This window comes from Podarcis filfolensis, assembly GCF_964270895.1.
Source record: "Podarcis filfolensis genome assembly, chromosome: 4".
Classification (NCBI taxonomy): domain Eukaryota; kingdom Metazoa; phylum Chordata; class Lepidosauria; order Squamata; family Lacertidae; genus Podarcis; species Podarcis filfolensis.
The window spans coordinates 65,159,909-65,175,745 of record NC_139607.1 but is presented as its reverse complement, the minus strand read 5'-3'; the positions used below and the strand labels follow the sequence as shown (position 1 = coordinate 65,175,745).

At 38.5% G+C, this 15,837-nt stretch overlaps 1 protein-coding gene across 4 annotated transcripts in view; it reads left to right on the top strand.

Annotated features, from left to right (window-relative positions):
- EPHA6 (EPH receptor A6) overlaps positions 1–15,837 on the top strand; it is a 344,313-nt gene that overhangs the window by 86,288 nt on the left and 242,188 nt on the right. The window lies entirely within an intron of this gene.

The following is a 15,837-nucleotide window of genomic DNA, read 5'->3' as shown; positions in this document are numbered from 1 at the left end:
GTAGAAAAGATTGAAATCTTAGTAAGTTGAGGCTATAAATGAAGGCTTTTGACAATGGAGTATGAGGGAATTTATTTGCGTCTCAATATAGTACCTCCCCATTTCAGGTTAAGCAGTGGACTAGGGGAAAAAGTAGAATTCTGATATTTGGGCATGTGAATAAATATTCATTTTTTATATATATATATATATATATATATATATATATATATATATATAGTATTTTATTTTATTTCTATTTGATTGTTTGTATAAATTTGTGAACCACTTTTTAATACCAATTCTCTTGGGCAGCTTACATCCATGAAAGAAAATAAAAACATGCAAACAGATAAAGCTTCTGTGATGGGTATCTACCTAGATAACCTGTTTAATATGACTAATAATTACAAATAATAAATATATGTTCCATTAAACTTGGGCTTAAATAGAAACAAGATAAAAGAAGCACATGGCTTATGGAATGTCCATCTTTTTGGCCCAACCAGCCACCATACCTTGACCTAGCATTCAAAATAAACAGATTAGATAGCTCTGAGCCTAATGTTCTTGAAAAACTCTTTGATTAAAGTTCTCATAAGAGCAAATTAAAGTTGTGTACTAATGCTAGTACATTAATCTGGAAATGTAACCACATTATTATTTGGGTGAAGGTGGTAGGACAGTTAGAACATCAGTTAGCCCATGAATTGTGTCCAAAATATATTAATAATTTCTCATATAAAGAGTAGAACTATCATCTAAATGCTCCGTGGCCAATTATAAATCTATATATTAGTCCCCCCCCCCTCTCCTGTACTTTTTGACTGTGTATATCCAATAAGAGGATAAGGTCTGTTACAGAACCAAGAATGCCTAGGCAGAAACATAATGAACTTACAGTAGAGTACCTAAAAGCATGCTTATTCAACTATTTCTATTTAATTGCTTAGAGGGTGGGAAATTAGTGTTTAAACAGATCATGTTGTAAGATGACTATTTTAGTAGTTCCTCAGTTCGGCTTCCTATAGAGACAAGTGGTTTTATGAATTATTCTCAGGGGTGAATTGCATTTTCATACGTCTGTACATCTTTGAATGGCTGTTCTAGGTTGGTGCTATATTTGATGTGTTTTTAAATTCTACACAACACATTTGTGTCCATGCATGTGTAAATGAGTTCTAAAGTAAGCTGCAAGATTAAGAGCACTAAAAATCCTCTCCTGTCTGCCAAATGTTTTTTAAAAGATGAACAGTAACAAAGAACTGCTGAAATCTTCTGGTTCAGTTGTCAGTCTCTGTATAAGCAATCAATTGCCTTGCTCTACAGTGACTGGAAACGTGGTCTGGAAATGTCTGGAAAATATGCACAGCAGCAGCAGACCATACAATCAAGAGCTGTGTGACCAGTGTAGTTCAAGAAAATGGCTTGTCACCTAGGACTGGTGTAGGAAACCAGCTCTTAGCCTCAAACTAGCCACAAATTAGTTAAAACTCAGAGTAATAACTCTTCGGTTGTTGACAAGATCTGCATTCTCCCTGGGATGTTTTGATTCCAATACAGTACAAATTTCTTTCATTGCTCCATAAAAATGGGCACTGCTTTATTGCTGCTTCCATATGACTTAGTGATAGGCACTTCTTATTTCCTGCTCCAAATGTCTTTTTATGATTGCATGGAACTTTTCCTGGGTTTTACTATGATGGTTTTGCACATGCCAACAAATTCCCTACCAGCACCGTATTTCCATTCCTTACACATTTTCTCAAGCCATATTTCCCATATCTGGATTGGCTGCAGATGCCACAGGCTGGATCTTTGTAACAAAACTGGGACTGTACTGTCTCTCTGTGTTGTTGGGACATCTATTTAATGAGGATGACTTTCATGTGGATGCTGCAAAATACTGAGTTCAACTGCTACGCAGAAGCATCCTCAGTCCACTAAACAAGCCAATTAGCTCCTAACCTGGGAAGGATTAGCAGTCTCTTCTTCACCCACAGGGCAAAGCAGTGAATCTCCTACTTTTCTATTGCAGCAAAACTGCAGTCTCTCCATATTAGCTTCTTCTTTTTTTAAAAAAAAATCCAAAATCACTAAATATGAATTGATATTGGCAACAGAATGCTAATCAGCTCTTGAGTATTTCCCCAGGACTTTGTCTTGACTACACTTCCATCCAGTAACTACTCCAATCCAAGACATGAAATAATATAATTCACATTATGCATTCCCACTTGTGCTTTTTAGAGAACAAAATTATAATCAAAATATGCAGATTGCTTCCTTTCTGGACTTTCCCCCCTGTATCTCTGCAAGCATTATTTCCTTCGTGTACTACACTAGGTGGCAGTATTCCAAGACCTAATCAATTACTGTACTTACAACAGAAAAGCATATATTGACCAGGCCTTTGAAGATGATCAGCTAAATCAGTGTTGTTTTCCTCATGCTGTAGTATTGTTAGTATTATGATTGCTTCTGATTTGATTTTACTTGATGTTTTAGTTAAAGCCTTTTAGACCGACATTTTAATATAAACTTCTCTGGGACCATTTGGAGAAGGGTGGGCTATAAATATAAATAATAAATAATAATAAATTAATAAATAAACTTCAGATGTTATTGCTTCCCTCTTTGCTTGTCTTAGACTGCTAAGCAGAGCTAGAAAATTAATGTTTATAAAATTCTCTATTAAATCCAAGATGAAATGTATGTCTATACTAGAACGCATCCTTTCCTTGCAGAAGGTCCCAGATTCCATCGATGGCATAGACTGTTTTTTTAAAAGAATCTGGTAAAATGTAATGGAATATATTCCTGCCTGAGACACCAGAAAGCTGCTAGTAATCAGAGAAGACAACATCTGGCTCAAATAATCTGACCTGGTATAAGGTAGCTCACAATGCTCCTAGAGTTCAGAATTACCCTTTTACACCCACCCACAAAGTTAACACATCACATATATCTGGGTCAGCATTAATCCAGTATGTCTCCTAAGGAGACATTAGATCAAGTCTGCACAAAAAAGTTTTGCACCACTCTTTATCTCTTCCCCCACCCTTTTTTAAATGTAACTAGATCTGACTTTCACACCTGACCTGGATCTCCCATCAGAGACAAGGGCTATAATCTGTTATATATACTCACTTGGGTTCTGTCCGTGTTGAGTGCCACACAGGCTGGACCCATCTCATTCTCTACAGTTTTAGGGAACAGTGCCCTGTGAAATACAACTGTGTGCAGAAAGTAAATCCCACTCACGTGGTTCTGTGTACACACAGTAGAAGCCCTTAGCTCACATAACACACTGTAGTCGAAACAAAATAAAAAAATTCCTTCCAGTAGCATCTTAGAGACCAACTAAGTTTGTTATTGGTATGAGCAAATGAATGCAAAAACACTTTACCAGAGTAATTCCCTCTCAATATGTAATAATCTTTCACTGTCTTCACTGAGATTATCTGTAAAATACTTTTTGACTTGTATGATGTTGAGATTTTATAACAATGGAATACATTAGAAACTGGAACTCATCAAAATGGTACTGAAGAAGGAGGAGGAGGAGGAGGAGGAGGAAGAGGAGGAGTTTGGATTTGATAGCCCACCTTTCACTCCCCTTAAGGCGTCTCAAAGCGACTAACAATCTCCTTTCCCTTACTCCCCCACAACAAACACTCTGTGAGGTGAGTGAGGCTGAGAGATTTCAGATAAGTGTGACTAGCCCAAGGTCACCCAGCAGCTGCATGTGGGGGAGCGGGGAAGTGAACCCAGTTCGCCAGATTATGAGTCCACCACTCTGAACCACTACACCAATACTGGAAAAAGTATCATTCCTTAAATCTTTGAGATTGTCATAGCACTGGAGGACATAGCAAAAGGGTCAAACTTGTTTTGATGGCAGGACGATGACCTGATGAGGACAGTCTTTAAAACTTCTAATTTGAAATTGATGTAACCCACAAAGTAAATGTTCCTAGGAGATAAAGATGGATATTTGAAACTTATCTTTTGCAGTTTGCGCTAACCAAGATATTCACTCTATCTGCAGAATAAATTATGTAAAATAAGTCTCCTACCTACCAGTAAAACATCTAACAGCGTCGAAGACTGCACTTGAAATGTCTCTCTTTTAAAGAAGTGTTACTTCAAAGGGATAATGATCAAAGTGTGCATAAATTCCCAAAGGATATGAGACTGTATGCACAGAAGGATTTTACTCTAAACACCAACAATGAATGCTTAGTTATTTGGAATCTACTTATTTTATAATAGTCTCTATGTATGTAAAATGTCTTAATTTTGCTATGACAGCTTGACTATATTCCCACAAGCTAAGTATTTCAAAACTGATCCTACATGTATTCACAGACAAGATGAAAGTGTTAATTCTAATTAAAATAATGTACAGTCCAATAGCATCCATAATAAGTCTTCATTTGGAAAAAGTTACAGAAATATTTTGATAACTTCCAATGTGGGTCAAACATTTATGCTCCAATTGTTTTTTTCACAATCCATTCTATTTCTGGGACAATGCAATCTTTAACAGAATCTTTCGGGTTCTTGAATGTGTCTTTAAGAAATTGTACCTCAGAAGGCATTTGTATTTAAAGCAAAAATGTGTTTAAATATTCTTTTTTTATTTGGGGGTTTTGCTTGTGTTTTAGGCTGCGTGGTTCATAAATGTTAAAATACCAAAAATAAAATTGTAACAGTTATATAATGATAATAACTAGTATTATTATAAAATATTCCTACCTTATAATTTAGAACAGTGTTTCCAAACCGGGGGCCACCAGGATATTCCAAGTTTGTTTGTTGGTTTGTTTCCAACAGGAGGGGGCAATTGCTGAGGCTCCAGTTTTGACCACTGCTTGTAGCTGCTGCCAGTGCTGGGCCAGGTGGCAGCCTGGGCCTGATTCTGCAAGGCATGGGGTGCAATCCACCCCAGCGCCTAGCAAATCGGGGCCTTCAGATGTTGCTGAGGGGTACAGGGCCCGTCGGCAGCATCAGCCTAGCTCTGCTAGGTGCGCAGTGCCTAGCTAAGCAGGGTGGTCTGGTGCTGCTGCCTTGCATCTAGTAAATACCTGTAACTGTCTACTCAGAAGAAAGCTGCACTGAGTTCAGTGGGCCTTATGCCCAGGTAAATTTGTGTGAGGATATAGTGTTTTATCTAGGCAGCCAGGGCTCCTTCAGATGACAAGATCTTTTGCACCAAGTCAGTGGTGACCACTTGCTTTTAAAAGTTCTCCTATATATGCAGAACTCCCTGTGCACCTTTTGCAGACCCTCCAAGTGTCCCTATTTTCTAGGGACAGTTCTGGATTTACAGAAGTTGTCCCAGTCTTATTTGATCCTGGAATGTCCTGCTTTTCCTTAGGATGTCCCTATTTTTATTAGAAAAATATTGAAGGGTATGGAGTTATCCAACCCCTGAGCCATCTGAAGGCAGCCCTATAATAGGGAAGGGGTTTTGAATGTTTTGTTATGTTTTTATATATGTTGGAAGCCGCCCAGAGTGGTTGGGGTATAAATTGTAAAATTAGTATTATGGAATAGGACGTCCCTATTTTCATCAGAGAAATGTTGGAGGGTATGCTTTTGAACTATGTCAAATAACTGGGGTCAAATAAGTGTTGTTTACTTTTAAAATACACAGAAGATGGATCTCCCTTGGGAAGTTCTGGACTCTCCTTTCTTGGAGGTTTCTGAGCGGAGGTTATCATGGATGCTCTAGCTGAGTTTCCTACGTTGCAGGGGGTTGCACTAGAAAGATGACCCATGGGGTCCTTTCCAACTCTATGATTCTATGTTCTTCTGCTTCAAAAATATTTCATTATGTTCCTATCATTTTATATAATTATATTTTGTATAAATTTTAAAAAATTAAATAAAACGTGTTCTATTTACAAATAAAACATTTAAACAGCTACCTTTCTACCAGTAGGAATGGGGTAGGGGGCCACAGGAAAGAAACAAGGTTGGAAGGGGGCCACAGTCGAAAAAAGCTTAGGAAATACTGATTTAGAACACAATGTGCAGAATCAAATAGTATTAAATTAATATTTTATCACAAATTTGTATTGTACACAATACTTGAAGTGCTGGCTTCTTTGAAGACGGGAGATTAGGTTTTCTGGATTAAGGTCTGCACAGAAATAATATAGAACTATACAGATTTGTGGAAGCATTGAGAAAATGTCATAGTTCAAACAGAACTTCCTTGCCTTACAGCTTTGCCCAATCCAGTAATGATAGGTTGACATACTTCAGTGCAACATCCATATTTGGTTGGCATTACCAGCACAATGTCTCAAATTGTGATCTGAACTGTGAAGAAGTCCTTTCACCCTTTCACCATATCATATTATGATGCCACAACTTGTTGAATTGAATTGTATGTGCTTTAAGAAAAATTATTAGCAAAATGTCATATTGGATTTATAAAAACTAGTGACCCATATTTTGAAAAATAAATTGCGGGTTACCTGTATTATGTTTGGGCAAATCTACAATATATGAAACAGATTATCCAATCTCAGTTCCTGTTGAATCAGCATCGCCTCTTCTCACCAAATGTAAAAATATTAAAATGTATCTTTGAGCCTGAATTATGATGAGGATGGCACTATGGAAGCATCATCAAGCAATGTGACCTTGATAATTTTCCATTAGTGTGAGCTGTTGATTTTATACATATGTAGCAGCTATTATATTTGAGCTCTCTGTGCGTATAAATATGCCGAGTTTAAACAGCCAGTGCATGAAGCAAACCTGTCACAAGGCTTTATAGATCTGTTTTAAACATCAGTTTTATCAGCCATCTGACATTTGCATGTAAATGTATTGCACTGACATTTAAAAATAACTACTTACCCTGCAGAGTGCTGAAATTCCAAAAAGCCTATAACTCAAGTTAGAGTTGAAATAAAATCTTTATAGATGATTGTTTAAAGTTGTGTGGCGTAGCTGAAATCAGAATAAACTTTGAATCTTTTTTTACATTCTTTCGTATAATATTAATACATAAAGTTAGTGCAATGTTAATAGATCAAGGAACAACTGCAGAAATGCATGTTTGTTCAAATATCAATACAGAAAATTATGTTTATAAATTATTGCACGGTAACCTAGCTTTTCAGTTCTGGCTATTAAATTCATAGGAAAAACATCTATGGTAATTAGTTGGATTGAAAGGTGTGAGGAAGATCTTCCTTCATGGAGAAATGAAGAGTGGTAACACCACAGCAAACCCAAAATGCTAGAATTCCACATTGTCACACTACACAGATATCCTCTAACAATGTGTACTAATAACTTGGTGCCCTCCAGCCACATGGGGCCTTAATTCTGTGCATACTGCACATACCTATAAATCTGCATAATAGCAACTGGCTTACAAACCCTCCAAGTGTCCCTATTTTCCAGGGACAGTCCCAGATTTACAGAAGCCATCCTGGCTTCTGATTTGATCCTGGAATGTCCCGCTTTTCCTTAGGAAGTCCCTATTTTCAACAGAGAAATGTTAGAGGTTATGAGCTTACAATGATAAGAATTAATACAGTGGGAGAGGGAGTTTATCCATTTCTTCGCCATGTGTTGTCTTGATGAAAATCATTCTTTTGAAGAGGCTATTTGCATTTGGAAGAAAGACACATTTAACCTAACATTCTGTTTGCTACCACAATGTAACATTTCATAACAGTATCCCTGCCAATGTACACCATAACTGACCCAATCCAGCAATGGCTACCCACGTGAAGGGGTAGGATTCTGCACCCAGATCTTGGTAGATTAGGTCCCACACATGAAAGAATATGCAAAAACATTGATCCATACTGGTTTTGTCCGTATACAGATTCAATTACTAATAGTTGGTTTTGGTTGGCTTTGACAATACTGACCACTTGTTTGGAAGAAAGTTGACTAAGTCCCTTTTTCCTGTTAATAGATGACCAACCTTGTCAAGACTGATTTCACAACTGGGTAATAAATATAGATATGCATCTTCATGTGCATGCTATGTCTATTAGTGATGGGTGAATTCCTCTAAATTCAGTTCAGAACTGGGTCAACAGTCAGAAGCTTCAGTCTCAATTCATAATACTCTGAAATATAGGCAAATATAGGCAAATCTGTATTTCAAAATAAAATTACTAATTTCAGCAACAATGCATTCCAGTGGATAAAGCACTGTATTGTTTTTTTCATAAAACTGCAGTGGCCAAGATCCAATTGCTGAGTCCTTGGGCTAACCTTAAGTTGTCACATGGATCCTAATAATCAGGTGCCCAAAATAAAATTTGGCATTATAAAACGAAAATATGTATGTAGGAAATATGGGTTTCTTTCAATAAATACCAAATAAAGAACAAGTTGGCTTAAAAAATGAAGCACCTGAAAGATTCTGTTTTGATGGTTATCCCAAAGCCTCATAGAAATTCCTCCCTATCTTCTATAACCTGGTTTTTTCTTTTGCATTTAAACATAGAAAATATGTTGCATTGAGAATGCAACAACTCCCTCAGGAAAGCACTCTAACAGCAGTCAGTATTCAGTTATTCACCATGTGTCTGCTGTGAGAAATGTTTATCACCCTTCTCCCTTAGGTAGCAGTGGCTTTCTCTCTTCTAAAAGAATGTATACTGGTCAGTGTATTTCTAATTCTCTCAGAACAGTCATTTGCATATCAAAGGCCTGGTATGAGTAAACATACTTCATGGTTCCATCTGTGATTTCATTCCCCATTGAGACCTAAAATAAGAACAGAGTACTAGTGAGGGAATGTTTGTCCTTCAAGTCCATACTGTTTTTCTTTTGAATTTTGCAGCAAGCTATTTCACATTTCATTTGTTGCAAAGACTTTGCAGGAACCTCTTTCTGCTTGTAGCAGGTTTAAATAGAAAGAGATGCAATTTCATTTTTGCTTAATTCTAGTTAAGATTCTTCAAGATTCCTTAAGATTCTTTATTCAGCAATATACATGCTTACTCAAAAGTAAGCTACACTGTATTCAGTGGGGCTTACTCTGCAGTAAATGTGTTTAGGTTTGTAGCATAGATTTTATTGCAGCATAAATTGTAGAATAATTTGTCAGAAACAAAAGTTGGTATTTATTCATTCGTTCATTCATTTGGACTTGGGCCCTTATGGAACAGGATATTTATGTTTCATTTTCCCAGACAATTAGGAGATATATAATGCTTTATTGGAAAAATAAACTATGTAGTTATGACTGTATTAGGAGCTGTAATGTTATTTGGAAAAGTCAATCAAATACACTTTGATTAAAACCTACGTATTGCAACACTAGTTTTTATGTGCACTTCTACAATTAATTACTGAAACAGAAAGTTATTAATAGATTTTTTCCTCTTGTATTTGCCATCCTTCAGTTTTTCTGCTGTTGAGTATACTGCAGAAAATTTTCATGGGAACTGACTTTCCAGAGAGAGAATTGATTAAACTAAGAATTTGCTTTGAAGAGGTTGAACAGTCATATCCCTGAAAGAAACCAAGTCTGTTCACTACTTATTTGTATGTGTGCATTTATTAAAATATGTGGAATTGCAATTCCTCACAACCTGACATTAACATGTAGCTTGTTAGGACCGTCCTACTCTCGTGTAGGACCCTGGTCGAGACACATGCCCAACTGGCATGTTCTTTCCCTCCTGGTCAATCGTTCGGGAGCTTCAAAAGCTTTCTTCAGCCAGAACATCACAGCGACTTATACCAAGAGGCAGCAACAGACTTAGGATCCTGCAGAGTATTGGTGGTTCGTGTAACAGACTCAATAGCTCAGCATCTTGGCTAATCTACTTTATTTACATATAATACACTCGGAGAATTTTGCCTTAGCTCCTTCCTCTTTCTCATCAGACAGCAAAGAGAGAAAGAAAAAGGACAATAGTCCTACTTCACGGAACACAGTAACACAAAACATCCTGTCTTCATCACTTCCCACTCTGTGGAATGAAAACATACACTGTCATGTGATAGACAACAATCTCATTACTACAAACACGCAGCAAGAATCCTAGCATAGCTATGGGGTTGGGAACTAGGGAGAATTTATTTTCCTTCTGCCTTCAGTTGTCCACCTGTTTAGACAGAACCTATTAGGGAGTGGGACCATGATTAGTTAGGAACAAACTTCAGGTTATGCTTAATGCACAACATGCAGCTAATTCACTTGTGGTATTTTCTTAAATCAATTATCTCCACAGAAGGAAAGGTTGCTATCAGGACCATACCCTGCAGGTAGGGAAGACATATTTCACTGCTCCCTTGCCATACGCTCTACCCCAACGATCACACCCTGCATAGCTATAAGACTCAGTAACAAAGTGTCCATTGGTGTCAATGGGAACATTTTTATTAAGCCTCATAGCTGGGCAAGGCCAGTTCTTTTTTTTGGGGGGGGGGGTCACAGCTGAAGAGGAAAGGAATAAACATATGCAGTCTAATTATTATTATTACTATTATTATTATTATTATTATTATTATTATTAATTTGTTCCCCAGCCACTCTGGGCGGCTTCCAACAAAGATTAAAAATACATTAAAATGTCACACATTAAAAACTTCCCTGAACAGTGCTGCCTTCAGATGTCTTCTAAATGTCAGGTAGTTGTTTATCTCTTTGACATCTGATGGGAGGGCATTCCATAGGGCGGGCGCCACTACTGAGAAGGCCCTCTGCCTGGTTCCCTGTAGCTTTGCTTCTCGCAGTGAGGGAACTGCCGGAAGGCCCCTGAGTGCTGAACCTCAGCGTCCGGGCAGAACGATGGGGGTGGAGACGCTCCCTCAGGTATACTGGGCCGAGGCCGTTTAGAGCTTTAAACGAGTCTCCCTCTCCACAGCTTTTTTATTTTATTGATTTTATTTTATTAGAAAGAGGCATAGCTGTGCACTGTACATTGACCATAATGTGTAGTTTGACCCTTAGTGTCAAGGTGATACCCATGGAAACAGCAACAAGACAGGCTCCACTTTCCTGTCGCCATTGTCAGTAATGCCACAAGTACTGGAGAGCAGCAGTAACATAGGATCCACCTCATTCCTTGTCCTAGCCAAAGTTATACGGGCCAAGTTTGTAGGCAGTGGTGGGCAGAAGAAACATCCCTAATCTGCTGGATGTCTGTGCTGAGACCACACATGAGGGCACCTGAACACATCTGGACTTTTCATCACTTTCTTATCTGCTGGGTCAACATAAAAAGTTGAAAGCAGGTTTCAAGCACTGCAAACCCCAGCAAGGTTCAAGAGAATTTTCAAACTGTGCAAGCTTCAGCAATATATCTATTATATTAACTGTGACATGCAAATCCATTCAGCTCTACTGTTTTTGCAGATTTATTTTACTTTTAAGCAAAAGGGCAGCTTGCACAGGGGAGAATACAACAGAGGAAAGCAAGAGAGAGATTCATTATGGATACGCTTGGGATGAAGCCACACTCCAAATCGGAATTTGGAAGCTTCGAAGCTCACAAATCATCAGAATCCATGGGAAAAAGATATATTGTGTTCTGTGACCTCATTGCCCTCCAACAGCACTGTTCCAGAAGGAGACCAGCTGTCACTGGCTGGGTTCCCATTAAGCTGCTCAGTGGCAGCTGCAGACAGCACAACAAAGGCTTAATGGGGCTTCAAATATTAATTCCCATTTTAATATTTTCTATAGTATCTGGGGGTTTTTTAGGATACCATGTTGGTATGCTTAACCTCTTGAAACACAAATGAATGGTGCCAATTCCATGTAGCAAGCTGGATCTTTTTGTTTGCTTGTTTGTTTGGAGGCTGCTTTCCATTATGGTTATGATTTGACATAGTGGGCAGGGTGGAGGCAGCACAGTCCTTTTAATGGCCTGGATATTTGTTGGTAGACAAAAGGGGTTAAAGTCACACACACACATACACACAAAGCCTGGCATATGTCTAGATTTTAATTTGTGTACTGTATCTGTGTGTGTTGATTTTGTTTGTGTCACCTTTGCAAATGCTCTGGACTGGAAGAGAGTCAGAAGTGTGTGTTTGCATTCATGCACATGGTGTTAGAATGGGCACACAGAATTGGAAATGGTTGTGTCTTTCACCTCGCCAAACTGGGCTAGGAGGAGGAGCATCAAGAAGGAACCTAGTTCACAATAGCATCTTTTCTTGTTCCTAGGCATCGTGAACAATAGCAATACAGCACTGCTGGGTGGTAGGAGGAGGTGGCTCAATGGTGTGTGGCAACTCAGGGCTTGCCCACACTTCCACTTGTCATGCCTCCTCCCCCTGGGGAAACCTACTCTTTACAGTTGAATCAGAACAAATATCAATCAAGTTTTCGTAGGATTGGCATTTGCTCCAATTCAGCGGTAAAGAACAGGTTTTTCCAGGGTAAGTAGTGGGGCAAACAGAAAATAATTCTGACATATGCTTTCTAGGCACAGAACAAGTGAAGTGTGGGTCAGCTCTCAGAGCCATACTGGTTGGCTGATTGGCTTTTTGTTTTGTTTTTTTTATTACTCACATGGGGTAAGATCAGCCTGAAGAAGGAGTTACAGGCAGGAGCCACTGGCTTAAACAGCAGAAGAATTGCAGGCCAACAAGCATGGGGCAGCAACAAAGAGCCTCTAGAATGGGTTGCTAGCCCATTCTTCTTCAGCATTAATGGCCAGTATGCAGGCTCTCAGCTTGGAGTTGTGTTGAATCGCAGCTGGCTCCCTTGGCTACATGTACGAGACTATTTAGAAAACTGGTGAATGGGAGCTTTCACTTCTCAGAATTACAAAGCAGACGAAGATTGCCATCTATGTATGGGATCAGAGTCAAGCTGAAGCTTGGAATTTGAATTCTGACAGATATCTGGATCTAATAACTCTACCAAACAGCCTCCAAGCAGCGGGGGGGGGGGGGAATGCAGTTGGAAGTGGAGAAGCAGGTAGAAGAGTTTTCCCTAATTCACAACCAGTTCTCCCTGCAGTCCTCTTTTCACATTCTTCTCTCTCAGTTGTGCTTACCATATTATAAGTAAAAATGGTGGAAGGAAGGAAAGGGATATGATTTGGGACATAGGGAAAAGAAGAAGGGTTAAATACCCAAGCATTTATTATTTCAAATTGCATCCTGCTGCTGCTTTGCAACAATTCAGTGGAAACTCATGTTCTGAAAATTAGTGTTCTAACCCTGGGAGATAGCACTGTATATTGCTGATTACTGTAAGAGCACCCCAGGAAGAAGCAGAAAAGGTAGCCGGGAAAGAGAATTTTAAAAAGAAGAGAATTCACAATATACTCTCGGCAGCTATTTACAGAATTGACTCCTGAACTCAATTTGTTTGCATTTTAAGTGTGAATCAGTCTCAATGAGCTGAAAGATGCAACCTCCACCCCAACAAAATCAGATTCTTAACATATCTCTTTCACCCATGGCTAAGCAATCATGCAAACATTAACAGGGTTTCTGCTGCACAAAGACCTGCAATACAAGTTGCAGAAATTCCTAGTGAAGCATAGTAATGTGTATATTAGGCAGACAATAAAGTACAGGCATGTAATTGAAGCACTACAGAATTATTTGTACACTGGATAACTTGTTAGTCCATTCTACATACCTGTGAACAATGAACACATGTGGAAGAGGAGCATCACAATATCAGAAGTGTTTTTTTCAAGTTGGCAGATATAACTGTCCCCACCCTGCAAAGGTCAGAACCAGAGCCCACTTTTTCACCATCCCGCAATTGTGAATCATGACAATTTGATTACTTATTCAGTATCTTTGGGTCTATTTTCAGTCTCTGCTATCAGCTGAAAGTCTGTAGACACATATATCCAATCAGCAATTGTCATGTGCTGCTAGATGCCAGTACCTTCCATCATAGATAGCTTTTAGCAAGACCCACTGAAAATAGCCTGGAAGGGTGTCATCACCAAGTGAACTCTATTCAGCCCCTTTTCCTTGTGACTGAAAACACCTAGCCAATCTGGAGTCATTTGCATGAAAATGCCCCTTACAGACGCATGCAACCAATTGTGTTGGTGGTGAAGCCCCAACTTCCCCCAGAGCCTTTGTGGAGCTTTCAACTGGCTCTGGACTCAGTCACTTGCTCTGTCCCCCACTCCCCCCACACCTATAAGCAGGAGTGCAATGTGCCATGAAGAGAAAGAGCAGTTTCAAATTTGAGATATAGAGATAGACACAAGTTTTCATTCTTGGTGGCATCGCAACAAGATTTTTACTATTCCTTCTTTATGAAAGGTGAAAAGTCCTAGGATAAAACAGCAATACTGCTTAAGTTTATTGCAGCCTAAATGTTTCACCTTAGAGGTTAGCATTGGAAGACTATTCAGTGGTTCTAGGAAGCTGACACTTTATAAGGTCAATAGTGTTATGGAACTGGGCTTACCAAAAGGGACATCTGGGCTCTTTGAATTTGTTTTTCTGTTGGTTGTGTCAAGACCAGAAAGAATTCTACCAAGACTACCTCTGTTTCAGTATTGATTTAACCTGCAGCTGAAGGGTATAGGAGCTGAGAATTTCTAATTTAACAGGAGGTTTGACTGAGTACAAAGACAAATAATACAAACTGACTTACTGGAGAAATTATAGCTTCCATGGCATGAAAAAGTCATAAAAACAAGAAGGACAAGGCAAAAATACTGGGTTTTTCTAACAATAATATAGGATTAGTGCAGGGAAGCAGGAAGGGGCAAATTTAGACTCTCTTGATCCCAAACTACTGTAGAGCAGCACACAGATAAACAGTGATGACAATGTCAAAGAGTTTGCCAAAGTATCATTGCTTTACTGGATGAGAGAGTTGAAAGTTCTCTTGTGCAAACCCCATAGAAATGAATGAAAGCTGTGCATGGGCATAGTCATATATTTCATAGTAATTTATTCTGCACCTTTAACTTTGTCCATCCATAGCTGAAGCTGCCATAAAACCAATGCTAAGAACTTCCCCCCTGGTATTCCAAGAGTTACAAAAATGCTTATGTATTTGGGTTAACGTAATTCTAACATAATTTATATTTAAAACCCATGTAAAACTTTCACCCAAATGTTGTTGCTCACATTCCCTGAGCATATGCCTGAAATTCCCAATGTCATCTGGTACATCTGAAATGTAGTCTCTTAAATCCAGTCTGTTCGTTTTGTCAAGTGTCCAATAAACTTGTGGAAAATTCTGCATTCTATCAAGCTTCACACATCGCCTCTTATTGTGCAGTTCTTTCCTCAGTCCTGTGAATTAATTTCTGGCCTTGTTTTCTCATAGATCTGAAAATAACATAACAAGTACTTGACACTTCAAATATTTCCTCTATTTTTCTTATTTATTAACTACATTGGTTAAAACTTGTCTCAAATACATATCTCACAGCTTTAAGTTCTTATTCCATCATTTTTATACTGCTCCTCAGTGCTAAAAGTTGCCATTGTGATGTAATAAGAACCTTGGTTAAAATGATTTTCCTCCCGTTCTTTCAGTATAATCCTTGACCTTTTATTTTAATGGTAAATTTCCCCAGATATGTGTATTTTGATATGTGCTGAGATTTTATCTGCGCTATCCACTATGGCCTGGTTATTGTTTTTGTTGCTTGTAAAGTTTACCATTAGTATTAAGAGAGCTTCCCCTGGGTTGCTAGTTTCTATGATGAAGTTTTCTTTCCTTACCCAAGGCATTAATTTTTCATGTTTGCTCTGTACTGTTATATTCAGCAGTGAAATTCATTTGCCATATTCTCAGACTGCTGGCTAACCAATAATCTACTGTTTTGTAAGGGACTATTGCAATTCCCACTAAAGTTAAATTATGTCTTTCAGCTAATAACAATTAGAGTCAGAGGTAGTCTTCAT